Source organism: Geotrypetes seraphini, chromosome 13, assembly GCF_902459505.1.
Source record: "Geotrypetes seraphini chromosome 13, aGeoSer1.1, whole genome shotgun sequence".
Taxonomy (NCBI): Eukaryota; Metazoa; Chordata; class Amphibia; order Gymnophiona; family Dermophiidae; genus Geotrypetes; species Geotrypetes seraphini.
The window spans coordinates 19,355,876-19,377,309 of NC_047096.1; positions in this window are offsets into that span (position 1 = coordinate 19,355,876).

Sequence of the window (21,434 nt, forward strand, 5' to 3'; positions counted from 1 at the left end):
CTGAGAAACACCTTTAGCTGGAACAACTCATATCCATTTACTGTGAATACCCTGAAACACAACAGATGGGGGGGGGGGGGGAGCCTCAAGGACCGAAGTGGAAATCATTGCACACCTATACCCGCTCCCATCCATTACAGAAACACAAAGGCGTACGGTGACACCCACGTGCATCCAGCGCAGATTCCTTGGATCAGAGATTTGACATGGCTGTTAACTCTGTGTGAGATTAAAAGCAAAGTTCAGAATGAAATGTCGTAGAAATGTCAGAGACGTGTTTAGGATCCAAGGCTGCAATCATCGGAGATTAGAAAGAGCAACAGAGGAGAGAGTAAATGGATGGACAGCTTTACTTCTAACACACTGTATAAGAGTGTACAAGGGGAGCTTGCACGGCCACTGCACATACTGTATCTGTTCTGTAATAGAGCAGGGATGACCCAGGAGATATTTAGCCTCTAGGGAGGATTCGCTGGCGCAAGCTCCATCAGCCCAGAGATTGAAGAGTGGGGTCCCCTTGCCCCCCAGAAATCCCATTCATTTGAAAAGACTTGGAAAATATAAACAGTATTTCTCATGCTGCTTCATATCATCTTTAACTTGAAAGATAAGGAAAGGATTTTTAGTTTTTTCCAGTGTACCCACTGTGCTCATTGAATATAGTGGGGCTATAAGTGTTAATATTATTATTATTATTTTAAAATGATGGTGCCGACAAACCACTCCTTTAACCCCTATCACAACCTGAACACCCTCTAATCCCTGCAAGGTGTCAGCATTAAGCCCTCCCCTCATGTACTTAGGGCAATGGGGGGGGGATTAAGTGACTTGTCAGGGTCACAAGGAGTAGTGTAGTTTTGAACCCACAATGAAGCATAAAACAAAAAAACCTCTATCTTCATTAAATACAATGAAAATCACAAACTAGCTACGAATGAGCAGCAAAGTGGAGTTGTTGTATACCAAGTTTATTGATTGGCAAAAAAAAAAAAAAAACAGCCTAAAAAATTAAAAGCAATTGTAGCGGTAACTGGTGAGAATATAAGTTTTGTTGGCATGACACAGTCTTGTGCGCTATAAAAATGTCACCTTGATTAAGATTCCAATTTCAGCAGTTCAAAATAGCTGAGAAATGGTATGACACACAGACGGACTTCTGTAGGCGAATATAAACCTGGGATCCAAAGTGCTGAGGCTGTAGCTTTAACCGTTGTGCCATGCTCCCCCCTACGGCAAGACAAATCAGGATGGGCTGGAGTGGGCTTCGATAGCAACTCCAGAAGTTGGGACGTGGGGCCAGGGCTGGGCTTTCTTTTAAGGTTTGAGCCCTGAAATGGCAAGTTTGGATCAGGATCAAGGATGCATATTTGATACCACACTCATATGGTATTGCTATGAATCAGTGGCATAGCGAGGGTGAACGGCGCCCCTTCCCCGCCCTTGTGTCCACCAACCCCCCGCTCCTTCCCTGATCACAACTGCCGCACGCATGCCCCCTTCCCTTCCCCCATACCCCATTAGCGCTGCGATTGACAACTTCAACGTGATCCTCGCGAACCCGGAGGCTCTCCCTCTAACGTCACTTCCTATGCGCGGCACCCAGACGTGACATCAGTGGGAGAGCTGACGCAGTCGCAAGGAACATGTTGAAGTTGTTGGTTATGGTGGTGAACAACTAGAGGTACGGGGGATGGGAAGGGGGCGCACGCTTGGCGAGGGGAGGAGTGGGGAGAGGCAGAGGGGGACGTAGAGGGGGAGGGTTGCCGGCGTCCCCATCAACATGGCACCCAGGGTGGACTGCCCCCATCGCTACTCCCTTACTATGCTATGAATGATGGTGCTGTATATCTCATTGGGGGAGGGGAAGACATCATAAAGTAGAACTTAGCAAATATAATGTTGTTAGTAAAATTATCGGATTGTTCAATCATAAATTGATCATGAATATGACTGTTGGGCAGACTGGATGGACCATGCCGGTCTTTTTCTGCCACAATATACTGTTACTATGCACGGGGAGAGAAAACTGGGGGCACAAACCATGAACAGTTTCTAGCCAATGGCTCTTCTTTCTGAGCTGGGTCTCCAAAGTCTTCTGGATCATCCCACCCAAATTATCTCTGCCCTCCAACCCAGCCAGCTGATTAACCATTCCCCTTAACTGTATCCATGACATCCTGTTTGTCTTTGGGAAGCAGAGCTGAGATTGTGATGTCATAATGCCTCATTCCACCTATAAGAGCCAACCTCATCAGTGATGTCACAATGGCTTGACTGTCCTGTTCTCCCTTTTGCCCTCCAATCCAGCCAGCTGATTAACTGTTCCCCATGACACCCTGTTTGTCTGGATAAGGGCGGGGGATAAATAAACAAACAAATGAAACGAACGAACTATAGCAGCCCGAGGAGGCTTATCATTCTCCTCCACACCGCACATCTCAAAATCACAACCTCATCTGGATATTAGACGAAAAATTCATTATAGTGACAATAAAAACTTGATTTCAAAAAATTTGATAGTAAAACTGTTAGTTTGTTGGAAAACTAGCTTCTCTGTGTAGTTATAGGTACTATAAATGGAGAGAGAGATCAAGGACCAAGAGATGCAGAAGAGATCAGGAGAATGCGGCAGACAGAAATAAATGATGCCAATTGTCTTAGACACCACTGGGCTGATTAAAATGAACTTCCGAGTTAATTTCACTGTGTTAACTGTATCGGTTACACCTTTCAGGCTTCAGAAAGAAACTCTCTTCGGCACAGCACAGGTATTAGGAAAAAGCCTAGCGGCACTAAATGAGAATAAACCTACGTTACAGGTAAGTAACTACACTTTATGCAGTGGGTGGCAATGTGTGATGTATGAGGAGAATGTGTGGCACAGTGGTAAAAGCTACAGCCTCAGCACCCTGGGGTTGTGGGTTCAAACCCACGCTGCTCCTTGTGACCCTGGGCAAGTCACTTAATCCCCCCATTGCCCCAGGTACATTAGATAGATTGTGAGCCCATCAGGACAGATAGTGAAAAATGCTTGAGTACCTGATTAAATTCATGTAAACCATTCTGAGTTCTCCTGGGAGAACAGTATAGAAAATTGAATAAGTAAATAGTGTGACAAGTTTCAGCCTCTGATAACCAGAGCTGGTATTGTGATGTCATAATGCCTCATTCCACCAATGCCTAAGAGCCAACCTCAGCAGTGATGTCGCAATGACTTGATTATCCTATACTTGGCTATTTTTGCTACATTATGATTTCTAGTGTGGTGCAGTGGTTAAAGCTACAGCCTCAGCACCCTGAGGTTCTGGGTTCAAACCCACATTGCTCCTTGTGACCCTGGGCAAGTCACTTAATCCCCCCATTGCCCCAGGGACATTAGATAGATTGTGAGCCCACCAGGACAGAGAGGGAAAAATGCTCGAGAACCTGAATAAATTCACGTAAACCGTTCTGAGCTCTCCTGGGAGAACGGGATAGAAAATTGAATAAATAAATAGTGGGAAAAGATTTCAGCCTCTGATAACCAGAGCTGGTATTGTGACATCATAATGCCTCATTCCACCAATGCCTAAGAGCCAACCTCATCAGGGATGCAAGACAGGAGAAGCAACCACTTCTACATTTTCACCAAAAACTGAGCACACAAAGTTGGCTGTGCACAAAGGCTGCAATTATGTTTAAGTTCATGTGGAGTTGTCATAAGTCTCAGGTCCCTACTGCCCAGGAGATGACCCACAGTGAAAGCTATGCACTGGTACTGCAATAGGGAGATTCTTTGAGAGGAGAGTCTGCAATGTTATCCAATCCAATCCAATCCTTGGTGTTATATACCGATTCATCCCTCCAACAGGGCTCGACTCGGTTAACAAAATAATCACAGAACATAAAATAGGTATTAAATTAGAACCTTATCCTCCACAATCATTAATATAGAGTAGAAAAATCAGTCAGGAATTTTTTGAAGAAGTAAGTTTTTAACACTTTCCGAAAGATTGATAAATGAGGACTGTCGGCCAAGTCTCTTCCCTGAAGAAGCCCTTTCTGGAAACGTCAATCGCTCCTCCTAAACTTACTTGCTCCACTTCATCACTGACGCTGAAACCGTGGATTGAAGACAAAGTTTTATTTTATTTTTCTTTCCAGCTTATGATTTATCTTTAATCTTATCTATTGTTTTGCCTTTTGTCTTTGTTTTGTTCTATTTCTATCATTTAAATTTCTCCAGAATTCTACTGTTCAACGGCTCCCCCTTCTGCTTCTATTCCTTTCTCTCCTCTCTTCTACCTTCCAAAGTATTTAGATCAATGCTGTCTTGTTAAAATGTTTATTTTCTTTTTATTTTTCCTCTAACTCTACTTTTCACTTCTCTATTACCCTCCAGGTACTTTAGTTAGATTGTGAGCCTTCGGGACAGTAAGGGAATTTTTCAAGTACCTTTCTTATTTCTAATCTTAATGTATATTTTCTGTAAACCGCTTAGAACCTAATGGATGGAGCGGTATATAAGAAATAAATTACATTACATTACATGGACCATTTGGCCTTCATCTGCCATCATGTTTCTAGGTTTCTATAACCATAAAGCTCTATGACATCACAATGCAGGCAAAGAGCCTTAGCCAATGGGAAGAAGATATGCAAATGTTAAGAGCCTTAGCCAATAGGGAGAGGAGGAGATAGTGGATGCTGCAGAATTCTACTGTTCAACGGCTCCCCCTTCTGCTTCTATTCCTTTCTCTCCTCTCTTCTACCTTCCAAAGTATTTAGATCAATGCTGTCTTGTTAAAATGTTTATTTTCTTTTATTTTTCCTCTAACTCTACTTTTCACTTCTCTATTACCCTCCAGGTACTTTAGTTAGATTGTGAGCCTTCGGGACAGTAAGGGAATTTTTCAAGTACCTTTCTTATTTCTAATCTTAATGTATATTTTCTGTAAACCGCTTAGAACCTAACGGATGTAGCGGTATATAAGAAATAAATTACATTACATTACACTGCTTGCCTTGGATTGGTTGAAAAGAAAAAAATCACTCTATGGACCTGTTCAAAGAGTAAAGTTGACGCTATAACTCAGTTCACAAAAACTTGCTCAGAATCAAGGAGGGGAAAACTGGGGCGAGCCCCAGAAAAACCACCTCACAGCCCAATCATCGCATGGAAAGGAAACAGAAACGTTATATCATTCCATATATGCTTGTTGAACCCGCAAAGCTGCACGTTAAGTTTGCTTAGTTCTTTGATTAAAAAACCACGTTAACATTTTTTTACAACAAGCCTATATGGAATGATATAACGTTTCTGTTTCCTTTCCATGCGATGATTGGGCTGTGAGGTGGTTTTTCTGGGGCTCGCCCCAGTTTTCCCCTCCTTGATTCTGAGCAAGTTTTTGTGAACTGAGTTATAGCGTCAACTTTACTCTTTGAACAGGTCCATAGAGTGATTTTTTTCTTTTCAACATATGCAATGATCCCTTACAAACCACAACGATCTTTACGTTCATCCGAATCAAATTTACTAACTATCCCTTCTCTAAAAATCATCGGTACGAGAAGAGCAGACATATTTACTGTAGCAGGTCCACAATGGTGGAACTCCCTTCCTCAGTACATTAGAATGGAACATGATATCTCAGCTTTTAAAAATCTTTTAAAATCTTATTTGTTTAGGGACGCCTATGACCTTTAAAACTCTAATGTATCTACTTTGTTTAAATTAATATTCTTAAAGAGTGCCTTGTAACTATTTACCCAACCTTTCGTTTTTTCCCTTTCTTCCTATGCCCTTATTGTAACTTTGCCCCCTTTTCCTCGCTTTCTTGTTAGTCATTATTGAAATTTGCTGTTTTTAAATGTATATTAATGTTTCTATGTTTTATTATATTATGTACATCGCTTAGAATATTCAAAATAGGCGATATATCAAGAGTTAAATAAACTTGAAACTTGACTTGCACCTTTTCACTCTTGTTACATTGATTGTAACTTGTCCCCTTCTTTATATTTGACTAGTGCCTTGGATTGGTAGCATGAAATGTTGCTACTCTTTGGGTTTTGGCCGGGTACTAGTGACCTGGATTGGCCACCATGGGAACGGGCTACTGGGCTTGATGGACCTTTGGTCTGACCTAGTAAGGCCATTCTTATGTTCTTATGTAATGCAAATGAGGGATCCCCTTGACAGAGGGCCCTGTTATTGCCTTGCAATTACACTGCATTGTTTCAGAGCAAAGAGCATCTTCTAGCTGAGAAATGTACCTTGAAACAGCCTATAGGTGCCAACATTTCAAAATGATTGGGGGGTGCTAAACCCAATGGAAATTACCTCTCCCTAGATACAAAGAGTTTGTTCAATAGTGAAGGAGCTCAAGCACCCACAGACCATAAGAATTGTCATACTGGGACAGACCCAAGGTCCATCAAGCCCAGTATCCTGATTCCAACAGTGGCAAACCCAGATTCCAAGTACCAGGCAGAAACCCAAAGAGTAGCAATATTCCAAAGCTGAGATTGTGATGTCATACCAATGCCTAAGAGCCAGCCTCATCAGTGATGTCATAATGGCTTGATTATCCTATACTTGATTCACTTAAAAACATAAGAACTGCCATACTGGGTCAGACTGAAGGTCCATCAAGCCCAGTATCTTGTTTCCAACAGTGAACATACATAAGAACATAAGAACTGCAGCTGCTGGGTCAGACCTGTGGTCCATCCTGCCCAGCAGTCCGCTCACACAGCGACCCCCAGGTCAAAGACCAGTGCTCTAAATGAGTCCAGCCTTACCTGCGTACATTCCAGTTTAGCAGGAACTTGTCCAACTTTGTCTTGAATTCCTGGAGTGTGTTTTCCCCTATAATAGACTCCGGAAGAGCATTCCAGGTGTCTACCACTCTCTGGGTGAAGAAGAACTTCCTTATGTTCGTACGGAATCTATCCCCTTTCAGCTTTAGAGAGTGCCCTCTCGTTCTTCCTACCTTGGAGAAGGTGAAGAATCTGTTTTTATCTACTAAGTCTATTCCCTTCAGTATCTTTAACGTTCCGATCAGTCTCTTCTTTTCAAGGGAGAATAGGCCCAGTTTCTCCAATCTCTCACTGTACGGCAACTCCTCCAGCCCCTTAACCATTTTAGTCGCTCTTCTCTGGACCCTTTCAACCCAGGTCCCAAGTACCCAGATTTTATGTTGCTTATGCTAGGAATAAGCAGTGGATTTCCCCAAGCCATCTCAATTATGGCCTATGGACGTCCCTTCAGAGCTGGATCCTATGGAGCAAAATACTTATTTTTCAAGTTCAGGGATCCACAGGTCCTGTATCTAAGCCCCTTGGGTTTACTAGCCAATCTATAATCATATTTCAAATTCTATGCAGGTAACTTTTTATTCCTTTAGCAAATGCCTTCCTTTTCTTCCTTAGACACTATAATTGCCCCTCCTTTTTGTTTTTTAAATCAGTGAAGAAAGAAAGTGTAAATTCATTCTGTTTTGCCAGGTGGATGAAGTAGGCTAAGGGGAAGAGGAGCAATAGTTACTCAGGAGGGAACATTCACAAATGCCTAGAGCGTTTTAGACTCTTCTGGGCTCTGGGAGTGTGGATTTGACTGGCACCACTAGGGATGATATCACCCACGAAGAATCCATCTTTCTCTTGTGCGCACACTCCCATACACATATCTGCAAACATGCATAAATAGACACGCAGATGCATACAATGATTCATGTGCATACAGACACAAGCATAATGACACAGTTGTTCCTTTGCTAGATGAAATGTCCTGATTACAGAGAGGGACCCAGCCCATAATAACCCCCATAAATCATTTGTCAGAGGCACCCTAGTGTTGCTGTAGAGTTTGCTGAGAAGTCTTTAGCACGATATTAATTGCAGTAATTATCAGCCACAGGGCATTGGGGAAGTTATAAATACGCTGTCCATTAGTTTAGCTGAAAAGCACCATTTAAAATGCAAATAAGTTAACATGGGAACCATAGATCATCCCCCTCCTGACAGCTGCACTGAAGGAGAGATGCAGACAGTATTAACAAATGCCTGAAATATCATGATTCCAGCATGAAACACATCTCTCTCATGCGTGTACACCTCCCATTGCACATGCATGTGCTTCTCCTATCTCAGACATACACATACATGTACCCTCCATCTCTCTCTCACATACACACACCAAACATACATGCATCTCCACCTACCATCTCATACACTTCACACACATGCACTTCCATCGTCCATCTCTCATGCGTACATGAATCTCATCTCAGGCACATGCATGCATCTCCACTTCCCATCTCATCTCTCTCTCCCTCACACACACACAAACTAATCTCACATCACACACACCCTTCCACTTCCTGTCTCTCAGAAATACACATATCATCTCACACACCACACACACATACACACCTCTATCCCCTATCTCTCAGAAACACACATGTACATTACATTACATTAGTGATTTCTATTCCGCCATTACCTTGCGGTTCAAGGCGGATTACATCCAAACTAAAACAAGAATTACATTTCAACTTTGAAGTAATAGATTAAACGATGAGATAAAATTTTAAGGGATAATTATGGGTTTTAGATAATGTTTGGTAATTAGAAAAAAATTAGAGCGTACTAAGGGTTTATAGAGTGTTGGATGTTGGGGGTTAGGATTGTTGTGCTGGATAGGTTTAATGTGTTTTTTGAAGAGTATGGTTTTAATTTCTTTCTTGAAGGTTTTGTAATCTGTAGATGATGATAACAGAGTGGTGAGTTGTTTGTCCAACTTAGCTGCTTTGGAGGCTATTAGGTTGTCATAAAGTTTTTTTCGTTTGACATTTTTGGATGGTTCCCCTCCTCTTTCTATCCCTCAGAAACATACACTCATCTCACACCAAACACAACACTCCACGTCCTATCTCTCAGAAACACTCTTCATCTCACACCACAACCACACACACATACCACTCCACCTCATATCTCTCAGAAACACACATATTTCATCTCACACACGCTATAAACGCACTCATCACACACACCAAGACCTGTTTGGCTTGCTTGGTGCTCCCTAGGCTAAACTGCTTCAAGCCTACACCACCACCACCTCCTCACCACTCTCAATAGCCTCTAAAAGTTTGGGGAACCCTGATTTAGAGGTTGTCAGCAGAAATTGCTACATGTCTATGGGTGAAACCAGGCATCAGGTGGCTGCTCATAGGACATTTTGCTGTTTTGGGTATGTCAGCTATGACAAAGATTTGGTTGCAATAGGCAGGAGCCAAGAATGAACTAAAGAGGACCGAGCAGGGATCTGTGACCTAAATGTATCTGCCAGAAATGCACCAAAAATCTCTCTGAACATACTAGAAATCTGAGTGATTTATAGAGCTGTCTGGGACTTCTGTAATGCTGAAGCACATGACAAATGGATGTAGCTGTCACAGAGCCCCCTGTCCCCTTATCTAATTCTCCATGCAAGCCAGATGTGGCGTGTTTATCACAGAGGTGCAAAAGAATCCAGTCCACCCCTATTACATGGGAGGGGGTTCCTGAGCTGTCAGCACTTAGTCATGTGTCAAGAAACATGGATAGTTTCCTTCCCTTTCTCCTCCTCTCCCCCTCCCCCCCCCCCCATACTATGGAGAAATGATGGATTCAGACCATGGGAATTCACTTTTCTTTCCTAATCAAACATTTTTGCAATGAACAAGACAGCATCCAACAATGTTTAAAATTTCCAGATTTACAGTAGAATTACCAGTTTGCTCCAGATGTGCTCAACACGTCTGGATTCAGTCATGGGTCTACCCCTATTGCATGCAAGGACCTATAAGTCCAATTTCCCCATTATATTCCCTAAGAAAAGCAAGAGTATAAGTCCCTGCAAATCCAGAGCAAGTTGGCAACCCTAGTATACAAAAATCAAGCCATCCCAAAATTCCCTCTTCCCCCACCCCATAAAAACTATCTTTCAAGTTTATTAAAATTTGTTAACCTGCTTATCACATTTCTAAGTGGAGTACATATTAAAAAATCATAAAATCGGGGATTACAATTATACTTCAAAAGATTGTAAGATGGCATGACAATATTATACATACAAAGTAAAACATAAGGATGAAGGACAGAAATACAATATTAAATAGGAGAGTAAAACAAGAAAGGTTAGTACAGTAGGAGAGGGTTCCTGAGTGTGCTAGTCTAAATTGCGGAGGAAGAGAAATCATAAATCAAACACATCTCTAATAAGGAAAATTTTCAGATTAGATTTGAAGTGATCAAGTGAAGATTCTTCTCTTAGGTGAATTGGCATGGAATTCCATAATTCCGTGGCATTTACTGAGAAGATAGAAGAGCGGATGGTGTCATATAATTTGTCGCATTGAGAGGATAGCTAGAAGATGTAGGTTGCTTGAACAGAGAGATCAGTTGGGCGTTACAGTAGTCAAGTTTTGAGATTACCAATGTGTGCACCAATGAGTTTCTGTCTGGCAATCTTGCCTTCCAGGGACAACTCTGGGTTTATATGATCAAGAACATCTTTGTCGGTGATCCTAGCTGTCCATAGGATTTGTAGAAGCCTTCTCTAGCACCACAGCTCGAAGGTGTCAATTTTTCTTCTACCTGCTTTCGTGAGTGTCCATGTCGCAGTCATATGTCACGATTGAGAACACAATGGTAGTGATCAGTCTTTGTTTGATGGTGACTGAGATGTCCTTGCACTTCCATATTTGGTCCATGCTCATCATGGCTGCACACCCCAGTACAAATCGATGCTTGATCTCTTCTGTCGAACCGCCACTGTGATCAATGAGGGACCAAGGAAAACGAAGCTGTCAACTACTATTTAGGGGCAGGACTGGGGCATAACAGGGCAGGGATGGGCGGGCCTGGGGGCAGGGCTAGGGGGTCTGGATTTTACAAATATAAAATCTGGCAACCCTAGGGAGGGGGGCTCAGGGGTCTGGGCCCCCTCACTTTGGGTTCAGGCCCTCTCAAACTTGGGTGCCCATGGATTGGCTAGCAAGAAAGCCCAAGGCCTGCCAGCTAAGTAGTTGATGCCTGAGCAGCAAATCAGTAGCATGCTTCATCCTCCATCCAGTGCCAGCACTCCCAGTTCAGCATGAATTGAGCATAAGCAGAATGCCAATGTCAGTGGCTGAAGCAGGCCACAAGTTCTTCACTGTTCAGACAGCACAGGACGGGGCTTGGGCAGCAGATTGCTTTGGCTGGCAGGGTTTGGGCATCCCCATCAGCAAAGGTAGGCTTTAATACTGCTGGAGAGGAGGGAAGAAGAAATGAGAGGAAATGTGTGGCATCCCATGTCCACCCCCAGGGCCCCCCCTAAAAAGGAACTATTGCCTATACCCTTGCTTTTTGGGATTCTGCCAAGTGATTGTGACCTGGATTGGCCATTGTTGGATACAGGATACTGGGCTAGATGGACCATTGGCCTGACCCATTATGGCTATTCCTATGTTCTTAGGGTTAAGTAACTTGCCCAAGATCACACGGAACTGTAGCAGGATTTGAACTGGGCTCCCCTGGTTCTTAACCTATTAGGCTTTCCACATTTTGGGCAAATCACTTAATCCTCCTTTTTCTCAGGTGTGAACTCTGACTGTAAGCCCTCTGGAAACAGGGAAGTATCTACTACCACTATTAGTATTTATCACTTAAATAGCGCTGAAAGGCCTACACAGCGCTGTACATTTTGACATACAATAGACGGTCCCTGCTCAGAAGAGCTTACAATCTAACTTGGGCAGACAGACATGACATATAGGGTTGGGGATGCAGAGCCCAAAGCGAGAGGAGTTAGGAGTCGAAAGCACTCTCGAAAAAGTGGGCTTTTAAATGGGCCTTGAACACTGCCAGATACGGAGCCCGCCATAGGGATTCGGGCAGCTTGTCCCAAGCATACAGCGCAGCAAGGCAGAAGGGACGGAGTTTGGAGTTGGCAGAGGAACAGAAGGGCACAGATAGGAGGGACTTATCAGCTGAGCAAAGCGGAGTTCGTTGGGGGGGGGGAGACATAGGGGGAGATAAGTGAAGAGAGATAGTGAGGGGCAGCCAAATGAGTGCATTTGTAGGTCAATAAGAGGAGTAGAATACTGAAGAAGGTATGAGTGAAATCCCAATGTATTTTTCCTGGAGGAGGAACAGCTATGGTGATAAGGTGAGATGATTTCGGTGCTGCCCTTTTCTACAGCATAATTAATGCCCGAGCTTGGGTTCTATTGCTGATTAAATCTGGAGGACATCAATCTGCTTTCCTGAACTGCTTCTAAATCAATACTTCCTATAATTTAATAACAAGATGTTTTAGCTGTCCGCATAATATAATTTTAGTTTTTTTTTTTATTCAAACCGCATGGATAATTTTAGGTGAAGTGTCTGCAGTGGTCCAGCCTGTGGACGATGAAGGAATCGGAGTTGGGGGAGGGGATCCAAACACGATGCTTTTGTATTAATGCATTAGCTAACTGCATGGGAAGAGTTTACCACACACAGCAATATCTGAATCCCACACACCGTTCCATCGATGCGTCTTGCTGATTTTGAAGCACCCTCCACTGTTCCTTGACTGATACCCTGTACCGCACAATTGAGTCTGCCACTACACTTCATTCCTCTCTTAAAATACCCCCTGTTGTTCCAAAACCAAGATCCTCCGGCCCACTCCCCTCATAAACATATTTCTGCCAATGCAAGTTAATCCTGACCTACAGCATCCCCTGTTATGCCGTACTGAGACCTCAATACACAGCTCTGCCAAAATACCTCATTCCTACACCGCAGCACCTCTGGCTATATCAGTATTGAGGGTTACACAAAGCTCTGCTAATGCACCTCATTCCTTCCTCATAGCACACCCCTGTTATTTCAGTACTGAAATGTCCCCCTTTCCCTCCCCACAAACAGAGCATTCCTGCCTGGCAGCACCCTCTTTTCTTCCAGAACAAGGAGTGCTATTTGCAGCTGGTCTTGATCTGGGACTTTATAGATATCCCCATGAAGATAGAGCAGTTTGTCATAAACAATGCTGAAAATATTAATAAGAAGGACTTCAGCAGAAGAAATGTACTGGAAAGCAATATTGTCCCCACCCCTGCTTCTCCATTACTCTTTCTCTCTGGCACAGATGGAAAATAAATTGACACATTTTCAATTAAATAGTTACCATTCAGCCTGCTAGGCCCGCAAAGGCAAATCATACATCTCAGGTGACAAAATCCCCATCCCTGGAGCCCGGCCCTGAAAACAGCTCCATCATGCATTTGCGCCTTCTTCCTGCTTCTCTGCACTTGCAAAGATTGATTCCAACCAAACAACCAACCAGTAAGTTGTGCAGTTCTGAAGTAGATTTGCAAATTACCAAGATGTAAAAACTCATTTGGAGAGCTTAAGTTCTCCAGGGCATAGAAATCACTTTCTAAAGCAGTGGTCTTCATTGCAATGGCGGCCCATGGAGACCTTTTTTGGCAGCTCGCGCTGCAGTCTGGGGTTCCATCCCCTCTCCTGCCCCCCTGCGGGATCCGTTGCTGCAGCTGCTTTTTTCTCTCTTTGGGCCTCCGGCAGCTTGAGGGAAGTAAACTCGCTGCCTTCAGTGACCCAGAAATTTTCCCTCTGCTACTGCTTCCTGTCCCCACATAGGCATGAAGCACTGCAGAGGGAAAGTTTCTGTGCCGGTGAAGGCAGCGTGTGTACTTCTTTCGTGCTGCCGTAGGCCTGCAGAGTGATCCCAATGCTGTGGTACAGGATCCCAAGGAGGATCGCAAGAGGGGTGGTTATTATGCTGGACTGGGATGGGGAGTTAAAAAAAAAAAAAAAGAAAGAGGTGTCAGGCCTTCGGGTTGTGGGGGGGGGAAGAGAGAGGGAAGGGGAGGACAGAGTTGCCAATCCATAGTAGGTGGAGAGAAGGGAGGAAGAGAAGGAAAGAGATGGACTATTGGAGGGGGAGGGAAAGAAAAAGAGATACAATACCAGGGAAGGGAAGGAGGAGAGAGAGAGAGCATGGAAGCTAGAAGTAGAAGGTATTTAGGAGTAGGAGCAGGGTCTTGCTTTAGCAGGGCTTCTAAAAAGGCATGTGAAAAATAGTAAGGCTTTCTTAAAGGGTAATAAAGGTTCATGAATTTGATATTCTGGCTCATAGGCATTAGAACGGGGGGCCTCCCCCAAAATTGGTGGTGGCTTTGCTCCCCCACCTACCTCCTCTTCTGGCTGCTGTAATTTTAAATCGTTGGCGTGTAACACATGTTCTTCTTTCTTTCCTTCCTTTCGCACGACCTCTCTCTTCGACTCCCCTACACCTCCTCCTCGGTCATTGTTATTTCAAATATTTTGGCAGCATGCTGCCATCAGCCTGCCCCGGAAGCTTTCATTCAGCAGCAAATTTCCTGTTTCTGCATAGGCTGAATGAAGAGTTCCGGGGCATATCTCGTTGACGCTGCCGAAATATTTAAGATAATAATGTCCGGGGAGGAGGTAGATGTGGGGGAGTCGGCAGCCGAAGAGAGAGGTCGTGGCGCAGGGTCCTGCTGGGGGTGGAGAAGGAAGAAAAACTTATGCTACATGCCACAGGCTGGGGGTAGAGGGTTGGGAAGGCAGGGTGGATAGATGCTCAGGGGCTGGGGGGGGGTTGGGAAAGACAGATGCTGCATGTACTGGGAGAGGGTTGGGGTGGGAAGGCAGGAAAGGACAGATGTTACACGGGCTGAGAGGCGTTTGGGAAGGACAGATACTGCACGTAGTGGGAGAGGGTTGGGAAGGACAGATGCATAGGCTGGGGGGTTAGGAAAGTAGGAAAAGAGAGATGCTGCACAGGTGGGGTAGTGGGAAGGGAGAGAAAGAAATGCTGCTGGGGGGAGGGAAAAGGAATGGAGAATTGTTGGACATTGGTGTGTGGAGTAAGAGGGAAAGAGAGATGATGTACATGGAGAAAGGAAGAAAGAGGGAGAACTGCTGGACATGATAGTGGTGGAGAGGAAGGAGGGAGAAATATTGGATGTTGAGAGGGAAGGGTGGGAAAGATGGAAAGGGATGTAAGAGGGAGCAATGGAGGGAAGAGAGGAAGAGATGCAGCATTGTGTTGGAGAGGGTTGGTGGAAGGAGAAATTTTGGGCAAGGGGATGGCGGGAAGGGACAAAAGATGCTGTTTCTATTCTTATGCTCTTTGCAGGGCTTTGATGTACTTGTTTGGCACTGAAGGGAAGATTTCTGCAGCAGTTAGTGAGGCGACATTGCATATTTTAAAGTCATCTGCTTGGAACTCAGAATATAAATGGTAATTAGAATTTTCTCTGCATACAGTGTGCTTTATGTAGTTTAATTTTGTGTTTACCATTATATATTGTTAATAAGATTATATTGTGTGTGTATGAAGAATGAAGGGAAGAAATGGCATTATAACTAGTACTAGTATGAGATAGGGTTGTAGGCAGAGCTTGGGTGCAGTCTTGGGTGGAGCTTTTGCCCCCCCCCCCCCCCACACACACACACATCAAACAAAAAAGTGTTCCGCTACCTATGTTCTGGCTTCATCGCTACAACCAAAGCGGTTTACATTTATTAGGAGTTAAAGGCGCTTTTCTTTCCCTAATGGCTCACGTTTTTGCACCTGGAGCAACGGTGGATTAAGTGACTTGCCCAGAGTCACAAGAAGCTACCCTGGATCTCAGCCCACTGCGTTAACCGTCACTGATGGGCCAGATTCCCCATTAGGCACCTGGCTGAAACTGCCTTTCCCCCTTAAATGGGCAGGTCAGAATTGAGACTGAACTGAGACAGAATCCCCTAATGCAGTGGTCTCCAACTCAAACCCTTTGCAGGGCCACATTTGGGCTTTGTAGGTACTTGGAGGGCCTCAGAAAAAAATAGTTGATGGCTTATTAAAGAAATGACAATTTTGCATGAGGTAAAACTCTTTCTAGTTTATAAATCTTTCCTTTTGGCTAAGTCTTAATAATAATATTGTAATTTATAGCTAAAGAGACATATGATCAAGAAACGGTTTTATTTTACTTTTGTGATTATGATAAACATACTGAGGGTCTCAAAATAGTACCTGGCGGGCCGCATGTGGCCCTTGGGCCACAAGTTTGAGATCACTGCCCTAAAGGAAGGAAAAGGAGAAGGTGGTGCCCATCGACTGTAGTACAGTACTCCCCCGATATTCGCGGGGGTGGTTCCGTTCCAGAAACCCCTGCGAATCTTGAAAACCCGCGAATACGGTTTTCAGCAGGGGAGACAGGAGAGGGCAGCTGGAGAGGCAGGAGAGAGCAGCTGGAGTGCCGGCGAGTTAAGTAAATCACTCGCGGTATGCTCTGGCTAGCTCTTCCTGCATTAAAATCGGGCCTCACCAATCAGGAGCTGCTTTGACACGCAGATCCTGATTGGTGAGGCCCGACTTTAGTGCAGGAAGAGGCGGTCGGAGCATACCGCAAGTGATTTCCTTCACTCGCCGGCGCTCCGGCTGCCCTCTCCTGCCCGGTCATTCACGGTCAGAAAACACCGCAAATGACTGGGACTGCGAATCGCCGACCGCAAATGACCGGGGGAGCACTGTACACCATTAGAGGGAGAACTTTTTTTCATTCAGTTGTCACAATCTTAGAGGCCAGATCTCTGCACCCCGCTCCGTCATTTCAGAGAGACCCCTGGGAAAAGCATCTACTGATTTTACTACTACTAATTATCATTTCTTTAGTGTTACTAAATGTATACAACATTGCACACTACACACATGTGAGACAGTCCCTGTTCTACAGGGCTTACAATGTATTCAAAAACAGACAAATAAGGGAGTAGGGAATTACTTATGGTGGGAATGATTAAAACAGATATGGGTACTGATCAGATAAGTAGGAGTTATAATTAGGGTTACCAGACGTCCAGATTTCTCCAGATATGTGCTGCTTGGCTTTTTGAGCAAGCTTTCGCACCTTGACCTACTTGGGCTACTGTCATTTGCAAACGCAGCTGCCTGAAAGATCTTCTTTGTCTGGTTTGGATTATTTTCTTTCTTTTCTGAAATCACAGATACATCGATACCTCAAAAACTGTTAGACAGGAAGATTGGTTTTCAATTGTGTAGGGCACATGCTCGAATAATAAAGATTAGGATGTCCAAGTGCCAATTTAGGATGCTTTTTTGACGTCTATGTTTTTTGATTATGAGCCTGATAGTCTCATACTTGTTTTCCTCTGAAGAATATATCCACTGCTGCTCAAAACTCACCATAAACAAACTGGCAATGGAGAGCACAAATGATGCCCCCATTGCCACCCCAGACTTTCATTGGAAAAAATTATTATCATAAATGAAATAGTTCTTTTGCATGCTAGCACTGCCAAATCAATCAAAAACTCTGTAGGAAGCAAACATGGACACTCTCTTAAATTCAAATATTCTTTAACCACATCCAATGCTTCCTGTTATGGAATACACATTTACAATGAACGTACATCAAGGTGAAGGGATGCAGTTCTGAACCAGGGCAAGGTCGTTCTGAACCAGGGCAAGGTCAGCACATAGGCCAGGTCAGCACACTGATCTAAGGCCTTGTGTGAGGATCTGAGGCCCTGTGGAAGTATGAATCCTTTCTTATTCCCTCTCCCCTCCTGCCAAGTCGACATTCTATAGCAAGGAAACCTTGTGACAGAATGCTGAGGCATTCCCTCCTCCCTTTTTGTCACATGATCCTTGTCACATATTAACCTGACCCAAGTCTACCCTTATCTTATTCCTTATCTTGTTTAACAATTCCTTATATGGGCAACAATCAAACTTTGCCTATGTGCAAAAGTAGGCCCTGAGCTTAAGGCTAATCACGAGGTGCTTAAGAAGCATGCATTATAACCCTTGGACTGTCACCATGCTATAGTAAGATTATAGACATATTAAAAGTGTACACAAAAGAATCACTTTATTGTAACTGTTATGATGTATTCAGATGTCACGTGAGATAGTAGCTTTGAGAATCACATGAGATATGTAAACATTATGAGTTACCTTGTAATAATCCTCACTGTAAATGTATGATGAAATTGTAACCTTGCAAAACATTAAGGGAGTTAAGATACTCAATAAAAAGGTAAGAGACCATCCATTAGGGTCGCCTCATCCAGATCTGAGCCTTGTGTGAAGCCTTTTCGTACATCAAGGGTTGGAATTATCCTGATGTTCAAATAATCAGACTGAGAAGATAAGAAATTCAAAAAATGAGTTGTATCTTGAATGTAGGAAGGAATATTTACTGTAAAGGGTCTCAAAATCACCTCAATGTATTTGCAAATTTTTCAAGAAGAGAACACCTCAAGGATACAGTCGGGTGCCCCAGAGGTTTAATGGGATCCTTATGTAGTTTGGGTAAAAAATACAGAATTGGAACTTGAAAAGCCTGATTTGTCTAAAATCAATAGCAGGTGTCAAAATCCCACTTTCCTTCACTGTGATTCTTAACAAATCCAAAAAAATTATCATCCGCCAGACCCCCATTAACTTGCTGATACATTGTCTCATTGGATAAATGAGAACAAGCTTCAGACATATATCTTTGTTCAATGTGACGATCATACTGCCCTTGTCTGATTTACGAATCTCTATGGATTGGTCATTCTTCGAACCTTGTAAACGTCTACGTTCCTCAGTGGTCAAATTATATCTTCTCCCAATTTTCTTATCCTCACTTTTAGCAGGATCAGCATAAATCAGGGACTTGAAAGCTACCAACAAAGGATGAATAGGACCCGGAGGAATCCAAAATTTCTTATCCTATACTACAGAGCGATCATAAATAGTTTCATTATATGAAAAGTGTAGTTTAAGTTGTAAAATGCGAAAAAAAAATTTTGATGTTAATAAAGTCTCTAGTGTGGGGGCCTTCCATTAGACAAGCTTAAACAATTTTGTTTGTCTTACTGGATTAAGTAGATTGTTACCTTCTTTGTAGATATGTATAAAACGAATCCATTTGGAGAAGTTACTCCTATGGATATGAACTGTACAAAGAGACTTTTACATTGTAAAGGATGAATGGACTCGCTTATGCCCTCCCTGCCCCAGCTCCACTGTATTTTATGTGACTTTTAACCTGTTCAGACTTCCTAGAAATTTCAGGTCATGCTGAAATTCCTTCTTTCTGTCTCGTGCTGAATCTGCTTTCTTTTTACTTGTACTTACATTGATTTTTTTTCCAGAAATAATGAAATCCCTTCACAGTATTAAGTCTGAGGGAATCAATCTTCTTGCCTCTATTTATTGCAATGAAATGAAACTTTGGAATTAGTCATATGCAGTAGAATCGGGTGGATCACTGAAGCCATGGACTGACCAACATTTTACCCAATAAAGTATCAGCAGCTAGGGTGCTTGGGGGGGGGAAGGCTGGGGGGTTTTGACCCCCTAAATGATAAAGGTTCTCCGCTTGAAATAGCAGTGATTCTTCTGGCTGGACCAGAGCCCCCTACAATAAATGGTCCCTGCAAATCATTTAATTTAGACCAGGACACAGTCTCTTTGAGATGAGGAACTGCAGGGAGAGAGAGATAGACAGATAGGCCTGCACTACTGAGTTGATACAAATGAAAAAGTGGCAAGTTGCCTGGGAATCTGGAATAAAGGACCTATTCAAGTCTGTATTCAAGGACTCATCTCCCAACAGAGGATTAATCTCCTATAAGGTAAACTAGAATCTCCAGGGCTGCAGGACTTATTTCCTGACAGTTATTTCCCCATAAAAAGGATTCTGAGCAGAAATAAAGATTTTAATAAACATAAACTTTTTTTTTTTTTAATAAACATACATACCTGCCTCTATAACTGCAACATCTGGTATGGGAAATCTTAGTAGAACAGCAAGCAGGTGTCTGGAGTAGCCTGGTTGGGGGTGGGGAGTGGAGGTAGTGAACCATAGAGAGGGGACCCAGGCCCATATCCCACTCTGACCACTAAACTTATGGTGGAAAGTATGAGCCCACCAAAACCCTACTGTTCTGCTCTATAAGTGACACCCACAGGTATAAGAGCTATTGGGGTAGTAGACAGGTGGATACAGTATGTTTTGGAGGAGTTCTAGAGAGTCCACCATATAATCTATGGGGGTTCTGGTGAGATGTGTGCCTGGAACCTTTTATGTGAAGTTTATTGCTGTGCCCTCTGAGGTGCCCCACTGCTCTGCTGGCATGTCTGTTTGGCAGGTGTAGTATAAATGGTGGCCCCACCCATAGGCGTTGGAATGGAGGAGGCCACAGGGGCCATGGCCTTCCCCAAAATTGGCGATCAATGGTTGATGCCCTTCCTCCCACCCGTTGCCCAATGTTATACTTTATATCTTCGGGGAAGCCGCCACGCAGTGTCAATGAGCAGGCCTGCCCCATAACCCTTTATTCTATTTCTGGGGGCAGGTCTGCTCATTGACACTGCATGGTGGCTGCCCCGAGGATTTAAAGCACAATGCCAAGAGAAGGTAGGAGATGGAGTCGGGAGCTGGTGATGGGCCATGCCACAGGATTCCGCTGGGGCTAGAGCGGAGCTCCTGGGCCCCCCTCCCCCAAACCAAATAGCGTTCCGCTGCCTGTAGCCTCACCTACATCCAAATAGCTTGGTTATGGATGCTTTTAACTTGGGCTTTTTGTGTTCAAAAATGGCCAAAAAAGTTAGACATCCTAAGGACCAAAATGTCTAAATAAGTCATTTTCAGGGGGGTGGGAGGAGACATCTAGTGGTTTTGAAAATGGACATTTTCGCCTCACAATTTTTGGATGCACTTCTCCAAACATCCAAATCAGACTTTGATGCACTATTGAAAATGGCCCTCCACATGTCTGGTACAGGTAAATGCATAAGTGCTAGCATTCTTCAACTTATGAGCACAACTGGTGCCCAACTTTGAGGGATCTGTAATAAAATGAGGGGGTTAGCAAGCAGTGGCGTAGTAAGAGGGGGGTGGGCGGTCCACCTGGGCACTGTCTTGGTGAGGGCACAGGCACCCATGCACTTCCCCCCTCTGCCATGAGTGCACACCGCTTCCCTTCCCTTCCCGCATACCTCTGGCATGAGCAGCAACCCCAAAGCTGCTGTCACGCCAGTGTCGGCTCTTCCTCTGATGTCACTTCCTAGACCTGCGCCTAGGAAGTGACATCAGAGGAAGAGCCAATGCTGGCACGACAGCAGCTTGGGGGCTGCTGCTCGCACCAAGAATGTTACAGAGGTACGGGTGGAGGGAAGTGTCGTGTGCACAGCAGGAAGGGGGCGGGGAAGGAGTTTGAGGAGGTGGGGGGCGGAGAAGAGGGCAGGGGAGGGGCACCACCACCCAGGACGCCTCTCACTCTTGCCACACCACTGTTAGCATGAATAAAGCAGTTTTAGTCTGAGCTACATACCTTCAGAATGTGAAAAATGATCAAATATAAAACCAAAAAAGAGCGAGCCATTC